This window comes from Carcharhinus amblyrhynchos, chromosome 1 (genome assembly GCF_965287045.1).
Source record: "Carcharhinus amblyrhynchos chromosome 1, sCarAmb.v2.hapA, whole genome shotgun sequence".
Lineage (NCBI taxonomy): Eukaryota > Metazoa > Chordata > Chondrichthyes > Carcharhiniformes > Carcharhinidae > Carcharhinus > Carcharhinus amblyrhynchos.
Window position 1 is genome coordinate 63,701,792 of NC_137324.1, and position 11,262 is coordinate 63,713,053.

Genomic DNA, 11,262 nt, shown 5'->3' on the forward strand with positions numbered 1-11,262 from the left:
AACAGAACATGGATCTCTGCACCACATTTATTGACCTGACCAAGGCTTTCAACACAGTTAGCCATGAGGGCATTTGGAAGGTAATTGAGAAATTCATTGTACTTGTTCAGCAGTTGCATGCTGGCATGTTTCTACGTTCCCCAGATGATGTGTCATAACACCAGGTTAAAATCCAACAGACTCATTTGGAATCACGAGCTTTCAGAGCACTGCTCCTTCCTCACTTGATGAAGGAGCAGCACTCCGAAAGCTTGTGATTCCAATAAACCTGCTGGATTTTAGCCTGGCATTGAGAGGTATCTTATTGTGCCCACCCAAGTCCAATACCGGCATCCCCACACCCTAGATGATGGTGAGGCTTCTGACCCACTCTTAGAACAAACAGAGTTTAACAGGGCTAACACCAACCCTTATCAGTATGTTTTATCTCCACCATGCTCTCTAATCCTGTCCAAGATGATGATCCTGACATCAGAAGCAAGTATTGCATGGCCTGCTTAACTTGTGATGATTCCAGGCAAAGACCAAGGTGTCCAAAGACATACTTTGTGATTTGCTGTTGACTCCATAAACAGAGAGAATTGCAAGAGGAGAAAATCTCAAACTTGCTTCAAAGGATAAACAACTCTTTTTTTCTGTGTACCTATGAAAGGCTTTGGATTGTTTTAGGGGTGGCACAGTGGTTAGCACTGCTGCCTCACAGTGTCAGGGACCCGGCTTCAATTCTCGCCCTGGGTCACTGCCTGTGTGGAGTTTGCACATTCTCCCTGTATCTGCGTGTGTTTCCTCTGGGTGCTCCGTTCTCCTCTCACATTCCACAGATGTTCGGGTTAGGTGGATTGACCATGCTAAATTGCTCCTTGGTGTCAGGAGGATTAGATGGGGTAAATGCATATGGTTATGGAGACAGGGCCTGGATAGGATTGTGGTTGGTGCGGACTCAACGGGTCGAATGGCCTCCTTCTTCACTGTGGGGTTCTATGGTTCTACACAAGTAATGCATATTGTTAGTATTAAATCAGAGTGAGAAATTAAGCAGTTGACATATTTACAAGCCATTCCCACTACTGATGGAAATTATAGGTTGTAAAATGTGACATACTCTTCAAGAAATGGCAACTGGCTGTGACATTGTTAACTACAAATGTAATTATTTAACAGGAAAATCTATTTGGCATTTCTAATGAAATACAAAAACAGTCTTATTCAAATAGATCCAGACAGATGTCTAGATTTTCCAAGATTTGCAAAAATATATCATCTGTGCAGCTATAGGTCCAATCAGAATATAAAACCTCCTATCCATTGACTCTGTCTATACTTCCTGCTGCCTCGGAAAAGCAGCCAGCATAATCAAGGATCCCACGCATTCCTGACATTCTCTCTTCCACTTTCTTCCATCAGGAAAAAGATACAAAAGTTTGAGATCACATACAACTGACTCAAGAACAGTTTCTTCCCTTCTGCCATCAGACTTTTGAATGGATCCTCACATTAAATTGATCTTTCTCTATGACGGTAACACTACATTCTGTGCTCTCTCCTTTCCTCCTCATGGACGGTATGTTTTGTCTGTATAGCATGCAAGAAACAATACTTTTCACTGTATACTAATACATGTGACAATAATAAATCATGTCAAAGAATAGTACAAAAATGTTACCTGGCACTTTGCAGCACTATCCCCTTTACACATGAAAAATATATTTGTTAATGTTCCGCTTGCCGTGCTCTTGCCATCTTTTGCAATGGTTGAAAGAATGAACGAGAGATCTACTTTGGGCATTTGCCAATGCTCATTATAAATGTTTCTTCTTTCCAAAATCTGGAAAGAATCAAGCAGTTGCACCTTCCTGATTATAATGCAAGTATATCCATAAATTCTTTGCTCTTTTCAGTGTCATGTTATACACATAAAGCAAAGAACATTTTGGCATTTTGTAACAATTTACTGTAACTTTAGCTTTACAGTAACTTCTCCTTCAAAAGGCTTATTAATAATTCAGGCTTATGGCCTATAGCAATAATGTGCTGTGCAGAACATTTTTACACAAACTGGAAACAATTCAAATTGCCAGGAAAATGAATGGTGAACATTTCTGATAAATAGCAATTTTACAATGAAAACTCAATTCATTTTTGGATAAAAATGAATGGAGTTTTCATTGTAAAATTGTTGAATAATGATCATTTAGAAATTCTCAAACACAGGAGTCAAGATTGCCTTTCAATTCATTGTGTTGCAGTAGGGATTATTGCATAGAAAATCTGTCCTGCCATTGCAGTCTGGCAGCCTTTCATCTCGTTAAGACAATAATTTGCACCCTGATGGTCAACTCTCCGTTAAGTATTGCCTAGAGTGGCTCAGGAACGCCACCCTGGCATGGAAGTCTCTACTGCATTTAGAGTCATAAAGTCAAAGAGGTTTACACATGGAGATGGGCCCTTCGGCCCAACTTGTCCATGCCACCCTTTTTTTTAACCCCTAAGCTCGTCCCAATTGCCTGCATTTGGCCCATATCCCTCTATACCCATCTTACCCATGTAACCGTCTAAATGTTTTTTAAAAGACAAAATTGTATCCGCCTCTACCACTACATCTGGCAGCTTGTTCCAGACACTCACCATCCTCTGTGAAAAAATTGCCCCTCTGGACACTTCTGTATCTCTCCCCTCTCACCTTAAACCTATGCTCTCTAGTTTTAGACTCCCCTACTTTTGGGAAACGATAGGACTTTCTAGCTGATCTACACTCATCATTATTTTATAGACCTCCATAAGATCACCCCTCAGCCTTCTACGCTCCACAGAAAAAAGTCCCAGTCTATCCAGCCTTTCCTTATAACTCAAACCATCAAGTACCAGTAGCATTCCAGTAAATATCTTCTGCACTTTTTCTAGTTTAATAACATCCTTTCCACAATAAGGTAACCAGAACTGTACACACTATTCCAAATGTGGCCTTACCAATGTCTTGTACAACTTCAACAAAACGTCCCAGCTCCTGTATTTGCTCTAGAGGAAGACAGTAGCTGTGACGGTACATGATTCACTGGTCTTTACTTCTTCTGGGCCCATTTTTTAGTCAGCCGAGCTTTTTGTTTTTGCTCACCTCTCCCAAAGCCCATCCAGTCAGCCTCCAGGAGGTCATGGCTGTCACCAGCTTTCTTCCAGTTGTCAGTGTCAATGTTTGCCATCTTTATATCTCACTTGCAGGTGTCCTCGTAACGGAATTATGGACACCCAGGACGTCATGACCCTGTGACCAGTTCATGATACAAAAGATCTTTGAGTAAGTGGCTTTCATTAATCCAATGAATGTGGCCAAGCCAGCGCACCATCATTGGCTTGTCACTGAGTGAATGCTGATGGATTAACACATTACAGGGCATCTGAGTTGATGACTTTGTCCTGACCTTGCAGTGTAAAATTAATATTTATTAAGCATTTCTCTGCTGAATTGCCATTTGCTGCATTACCATTTTGTGTAGACTAAAGTTTGTAATTTCCTTGATGTGATTTGCACTGCTGTCGCCCTTCTGAAAAAATTGTTGCACCTGTGGATGTTAGCAGATAGAGTTATAGGTAAGTTTCCTGGGGTAAACTTATTTACTTACTCATTGGTGCTATCTTCAAACCAACTTCTCTTTAAGTTTCCCGGCGCACAGTCTAGCAAAGATGTGCAACTTACCTAGATTGGCTATGCTAAGTTGTCCATTAGTGTCACAAGGTGTGTAGGTTAGGGGAATTAGTGGGGTAAATATTTGGGGTTACAGGGATAGGGCAGGAGGATGAGCCTGGGTAAGATGCTCTGTCAGAGAGTCAGAGCAGACTCAATGGGCCAAATACCCACCTTCTGCACTGCAGGGATTCTACGATTCTGATTCAATGTGACTCTCTACATCAATGTGGATGCTCTGTTTTCCCAGTGCACATTAACCCTTATTAACCCAAACATCAACCCCTGAAAGTGAAGATGTAATGAGAATGATGTCCGCATCACATTTGACCTAGATTGGCTTCCGGTTCCCCTATATCACACATTTAAAACATTCTTCTTAATGTTTAAATCCCTGAAAGGCCTGTCTGTAGAACCTCATCCACCACTTTAATTTGCCCCTCGTCACATAAGGGGTATGAATGCCTTCAAGTAGTCTGAGCTCAAGCTCTGAAATTCCCTTCCTACATACTAAAAAAGCAATGGCGGGGGGGTGGGGGGGCGCAGAAGATGAAATGAGTGTAAGCTAGTAACTAGTAATACAGAAGAAGATAGAAAGAATATTTTTCAATATATAAAAGGTAAGAGGGGGGCAAAAATAGCCACTGGACCACTGGAAAATGAGGCTGGAAAATAATAGAAAACAAAGCAGTGGTAGAAGAACTGAATAGTTACTTTGCATCAGTCTTCAGGGTGGAAGACACCAGTGGGATGCCAGAGCTCCAGGAGAGTCGGGGGGCACAGGTGAGTGTTATGGCCATCACTAAGGAGAAGGTTCTGGAGAAATAAAGGCCTGAAGGTGGAGAAATCACCTGGACCGGATGGACTGACCTCAATGTTCTAAAAGAGATAGCTGAGGAAATTGTGAAGGCGTTGGTGGTGATCTTTCAGGAATCACTGGAAGCAGGGAGGGTACCAGAGGACTGTAAAGTAACTGATGTAACACTGCTGTTTAAGAAGGGAGGGAGGCGGCAGATGGGAAATTATAGGCCAGTTAGCCTGACTGCCATCGTTGGCAAGATTTTAGAGTCCATTATTGAAGATGAGATCACAGAGTACTTGGAAGTGCATGATAAAATGGGACTGAGTCAGCACGGCTTTGTCAAGGGGAGGTCATTGTCTGACAAATCTGTTAGAGTTCTTTGAGGAGGTAACAAGGAAGTTAGATAAAGGAGAACCGGTAGACGTGATTTATTTAGATTTCAGAAGGTCTTTGACAAGGTGCTACATTAAGATTATTAAGTAATTGAAGTGCCTTTGGTATTAAGGGTATGATACTGGCATGGATAGAGGATTGGCTGACTGGCAGAAGGCAGAGAGTGGGGATAGAGAGGTCTTTTTCAGCTTGGCATCTGGTGATATGCCTCGGGGGTCAGTGCTGGGATCACAAATTTTCACGATATACATTAACAATTTGGAGGAAAGAACCTAAAGCACTATTGATAAGTTTGTAGATGATACAAAGATATGTAGAGGAGCAGGTAGTGTTGAGGAAGCAGGGAGGCTGCAGAAAGGCTTGGACAGGTTAGGAGAGTGGGGCAAAGAAGTGGCAGATGGAATACAATGTGGAAAAGTGTGAGGTTATGCACTTTGGAAGGAGGAATGGAGGCATAGATTATTTTCTAAATGGGAAAATGCATATGAAATCAGAAACCCAAAGGGGCTTGGGAGTCGTTGTTCAAGATTCTCTTAAGATTAACGTATAGTTTCAGTCAGCAGTTAGGAAGGCTAATGCAAAGTTAGCATTCATGGTGAGAAACTAGAATACAAGAGCAGGGATGTATTTCTGAGGCTGTACAAGGCTCTGGTCAGACCCCATTTGAAGTATCGTGAGCAGTTTTGGGCTCCATATCTAAGGAAGGATGTGTTGGCCTCGGAAAGGGTCCAGAGGAGGTTCATAAGAATGATCCCTGGAATGAAGAACTTCTTGTATGAAGAATGGTTGAGAACTCTGGATCTGTACTCATTGGAGTTTAGAAGGACGAGGGGGGATTTTATTGAAACTTACAGGATACTGCGAGGCCGGAATAGAGTGGACGTGGAAAAGATATTTCCACTAGTAGGAAAATCGAGAACCAGAGGGCACAACCTCAGGCTAAAGGGATGATCCTTTAGAACAGAGATGAGGAGGAATTTCTTCAGCCAGAGAGCGGTGAATCGTTTGAACTCTTTGCCACAGATTGCCACAGAAGGCTGTGGAGGCCAGGTCATTAAGTGTCTTTAGGACAAAGATAAATAGGTTCTTGATTAATAAGGGGATCAGAGGTTATGTGGAAAAGGCAGGCAAATGAGGATGAGAAAAATATCAACCATGATTGAACAGTGGAGCAGACTCGATGGGCCAAGTGGCCTAATTCTGCTCCTTTGTCTTATGGTCTTATATAATAGTGATGGGCACCTAAGCTAGTGAGTGGCCCTCCTTCATCTTTGTGGGCTGTAAGATTGAAATCGGCCTTGTTTATTAACCACGGCCCCATGAATAAGATTAAATATATTTAATACATGCCAAACATTTCACATTTGATGTTGTGTGCAATCAGTACGTAGCTCACTTCACTCGTCCTTGCTTTATGTGCATATCACTTCAATAGGAAAACAAACTACGTGCACAGAAGTCAGCAGAATGCGGTAACCTTGCTTGTGAACAACAGTCAACAGAATGTCTTGTCAGCCTCACTTAAAACCCAGATGAGCCACATGTGGCCCCCGGGTTGCAGGTTGTCCAACACTGCTACATAGAAGCTCCTTGACCTTCGTGTCCAACTTTAAGAACCTTCTTAAAATTGCCCTATCCTGATACACTTTGTTCAGTCCCCCTTATGTCTCCTTGAGTAACCTGGTATCCATTTTTGCTTTCCATCTTTATGAATCTACTTGGGATGATTTTCTATGAAATATGCTGAATACAAGCATGTTGTTGCTTGTACCCAGAAAGCATTTGTAAAAAAATGAATAGATATATTGTCACTTAACACTCGCTTAAACATATACTATGGTATAATGAATGGAAATGAAATGAAATAAAATCTGTATCAACACCTCAGTTAGCGACAGAAACCCCTTTTTTGAACAGTTTTGCCAAATGTTTCTGGGCAGGAAATGAATATGTTGCAAATGAACATGTTCAAAATCTTTTGGGTGAAATCAACACCAATATTTGCATACAATTAAATATGTAGCAGACATTTCAACATCCGGTGGTACTAAAAAAAGCTAACTTATATTTAAAAGAGATTGTACTGCTCATCATAGGGGAACTCCCAAATGACTCCACCATTCCTGTGGAGGTGTATCTGTTTATGGGGGATATGTAAGCTAATTCTCTTTAAATCAAGTCAGTACGACTAAACAGGGAATATTTAGGAGCCCTCTATGTCATGTAACATAAGCTACGGAAAGCTATTCTTCCTCGTCTTGCTAACACATTGAAAATTCTCATAGTGAAAAGTTGGCATAGCATTCCTGGCACTTTTTGTTCTTATGCAAACTAAAATTCCTTAACACAGATGGCGTCACAATGTAGATGCTAGTGACCTTTATGGTCATTTGACTTGAAGAGTGATTCTGGGCACTTACCCAAATATTGGCCTCTCTTAGGCATCCACAACCCAATTTCTTATCTTAGAAACTATGTAACCTTCTGAATATTTCCAGCATAGCCTGTTTATTTGAAAAGAAAATTCTGGGATGGAATCTTCCAAAATTTACTCAAAGTGCTGGTTCTGCCAGGTAAACCTGCCTCCAGCTCCCCAGTTGCACAGTTGGCATTTTTTTGCCAGATATTGTGAAAATCTTCTGGCATCTGCTGCCATCACGCTGGTGGGGTTATGTCTCATAGATCTGGCAATGCCAGCTCCTGATGATCAGCGAGCTACAAAAAAATCTTGCCCTCTCCCCACATGCTCTCATGGATCTAGAAAATCCCATTCCCTATCATCTCCATAAATCAGGGCAAACTCCACCCCCCACCCCCAATCCCTCCTTCAAACACAAGGGCAACCCACCATCCACACCTAAGGGAAAGCCCCCTCCCCCAATGGAATTCCCGGAAGGCTTGCTCCCTGGCACTCCCCTGTCTGTGTGCCCCTTCCAGTTTCTGCTGGGCTGCTGTACAAACATTCCAGGAGGGAGGAGCATATGAAGTGGAAACCCTTTAATTATATTTATTTAAATTTATTACAATTTATTGAAATGATCTTCTATCCTCCTGGAGAGGAGCCTCGTTTCATCACTAGTAAAGTGATGTGATTGGATTTGATTTGTCACGTATATTGGGATACAGTGAAAAATACTGTTTTTTGCTTGCTGTACAGACAAATCATACCATTCATAGAGTACATAGAGGAGAAGGAAAGGAGAGAGTGCAGAATATGGTGTCACAGTAACTGGTAAGGTGATGAGAAAGATCAGCTTAATATATGATCTGTATGAGAATTCAAAAATTTGTTAGATAGTTTAAAAGATTTACAATACAGCATTAGGAGTGCAGAATGAGAGTAGAAGATGCAATTAGCGGGTATGCAGTGGCCAGCTCGCAAGAAGTCACTTCACTCCAGGGGGTGCCTTTGGCGGAATCTGAAGATCATTTTGGTGGTAAGGGTCGGAAAATTGTGCACATAGACTGGCATCTACGTCGTGCTTCTCAGCACCTCTGGAGGTCTCAAATGAATTTAGTCAATTAGGTATTTTAGGAATGCAGTCATTGTTCTAATGCAGGAAAAATAGCAACCAATTTGCACAAACCAAGCTACAAACACTCATGTGATAGCAACAAGACAATTTTGTTTTTGAAATGAGGGATATAAAATGACCCAGACATTGGCAAAAGCTCCCTTGTTCTTTGAAAAAAAGAATGCCTTTGCATCCACCTGCTAGAAATATTCAGAAAATCAGCAGCAGGTGTTTTGGAGACCCAAAGTCACCCATATTCCCTGACAAGACCTCAGTTTGATGTCTCATCTGAAAGACAGCATCTCTGAAAGTTCAGTTCTCCCTCAGCACTGCACTGGAGTGTCAGCCTTGATTTTGGTGCTCAAGTCCAGGAGTAAACTTTGAACCTGAACCCATCTGACTCAAATGGTGAAGCTTCTACCAACTGAGCCATGGCTGGTACATGTTTCAGAATTGCTTGCACTTCTGTTTTGCAAGTTTACGGACTTCATTCATTTAATTTATTTATTCATGCTCATTTAATTTCTCACTGCATCAATGGTATCATTTTGAAAAAGATGAGATTGTCGGCATGAATGGTCAACTCAGTTTCTCTCTCCACAGGCGCTGCCCACATTGCTGAGTATTACAGTACATTGCTTTCCTTTCAGATTTCCAACACATATAATAGTATGCAGGTAATGACTCACCCTGTGGTTTGGGCCTGAAAAACCACATAGACTGATTGATTACCACATCTTTATATCTTCATATGCAACTTTTTTGTTAAAATATTATTTTGGTTCTCAGCAAATAGTAGAATGGACTTGGAGTCTGGGCCCGAGGACTTGTCAGCATTGCCATATGAAGTTTAATGACCTCACATGGGTGGTCAAGGTCAGTGAATGAATCTTCACATGATAATCCTAGCCACCGCACCACTGCTTACACTGTTCAAGATACCACATCTCCACTTACCCAGCAGTATTCCCTGCACATACAACTCATCTAAAATCCAGATATTCCACCTCACTACCACTACCTTTTTAACACTTATTTATTAGTGTCATAAGTAGGCTTACATTAACACTGCAATGAAGTTACTGTGAAAATTCCCTGGCCACCACGCTCCAGCACCTGCTCCGGTACACTGAATGAGAATTTACCATGGCCAGTGCACCTAACAAACAAGTCTTTCAGACTGTGGGAGGAAACCCATGCAGGCACAGGGAGGACATGCAGACTCCACACAGACAGTGCCCCAAGCCACAAATCGAAACCAAGTCCCTTGTGCTGTGAGGCAGTAGTGCTAGCCAGTGTGCCACCGTGCCGTCCTTTTCTGTGGTAACTAATTTTGACCTTTTCTGCAATACACACAACTCATGAATGATTAAAAACATGTTAAGATATAGTGCCTTCAACATAGCTTTATGTTTCAATGTGCTTGACATGAGTGTTACTGAAAGAAAATTTGACACAAGCCACGTAAAGCGATATTAAGACAACTGACCAAAGGTTTGGTCAAATAGGTAGATTTTAAGGAGCACCTTAAAGGAGGAGAAAATGGTGAAGGAGCAGAGAGATTTAACAAGGAAATTTCATAACTAAGAAAGGTGGAGTGTATAAAATTGTGGAAGCTCAAGAGGACAGCATTTGTGGAGAAGAGATATCTTGAAAGATTATAGGATTAAAGAAGATTACTAAAATAGGACAAGGGAGGGATTTGAAAACAAGGGAACAATTTTGAATTTGCAGTGTGCTTAACTGGGACTCAATGTAAGTCAATATGCACATGGATGATGAAGTGAGGGCATGTGCAGAAGAGTTTTGTTTACAGTGGGTAGAATATGGGAGATCATCCAGGAACGTGTTGGAATAGTCATATCTAGAGTTAGCAATGCAATGTTGAGTATTTCAACAGATGAGCTAAGGCAGGGGCAGAATTGGGCATTGTTAAAGAGGTGGAAATATGTTCTTAGTGATGGCACTATATATATATATATCAGAGATGGTATCTTGGACAGTATTTGTTTGAAGAAGTACAAAGTAAGACAGGAGAAGAAAAGAAAAAGGTGCATGTTCAGAGTTAGGACAGAGGAGCCTCTGAGCAAGTTCAGCCCAGTGAGCTAGCAAAGGAGAAGCCTGGCAGATACAGTTGATCAGATGGTTTCACTCTCAGTCCATTGCCTCCTCCCAAGGTGAAGATGAAGGAGGCAGGGGAGAATGTTTAAAAAGATAGTTTTCAGTCAAGAAGATGAGGGACATCTTTGCATTCTAACAGAGTTATAAATGAATGGGGAGAGTGGTTGTTTCTCAGCAAACACAGAAGGAAGTATGTTAGGGAGGTGTAGGATTAGGGGATTTGGGTGAAGTGCAAGATAAGGAAAAGATCAGAGATGACTTTATATGTGATTGATTGGTTCCTTGCTTCTGAACCTGAACATCTGTTACATGTGTTACCAACTTGTCTGTTCCTCAATAGACTGAATCCTTCACAGAAATCCACAATAATACTTAGACAGCCCTTCAAATAGCAAATAACATCTCCAGCATCCTGTTCTACCAAGTCAGAAATGCAGACACCATCTTCTCTCCTTCTAAGGGATTGAGGATAATTTACTTTTACTCTGGTTTTATGTATTCTGAAGTGGTTGATATATTAAATGTGCAATCTACAGGCTCTGCCACGTAGCTGCAAGTTGTGCTTGGAAACACAGGTGAATAGATAGTTTGGCCGTTTATTCATTCGCTCAGATTCTTGGACTTTGCCTCTTCACATTCCTGATGAAGTCTGTGTTTGGTACTTCCTAGATGAACGTTCTCCATTTTGGTTGGTCACAAGTCAGGGACCCTCATGCATCAACAGGGATGTTTGACCTCTGGTGGGATCACTA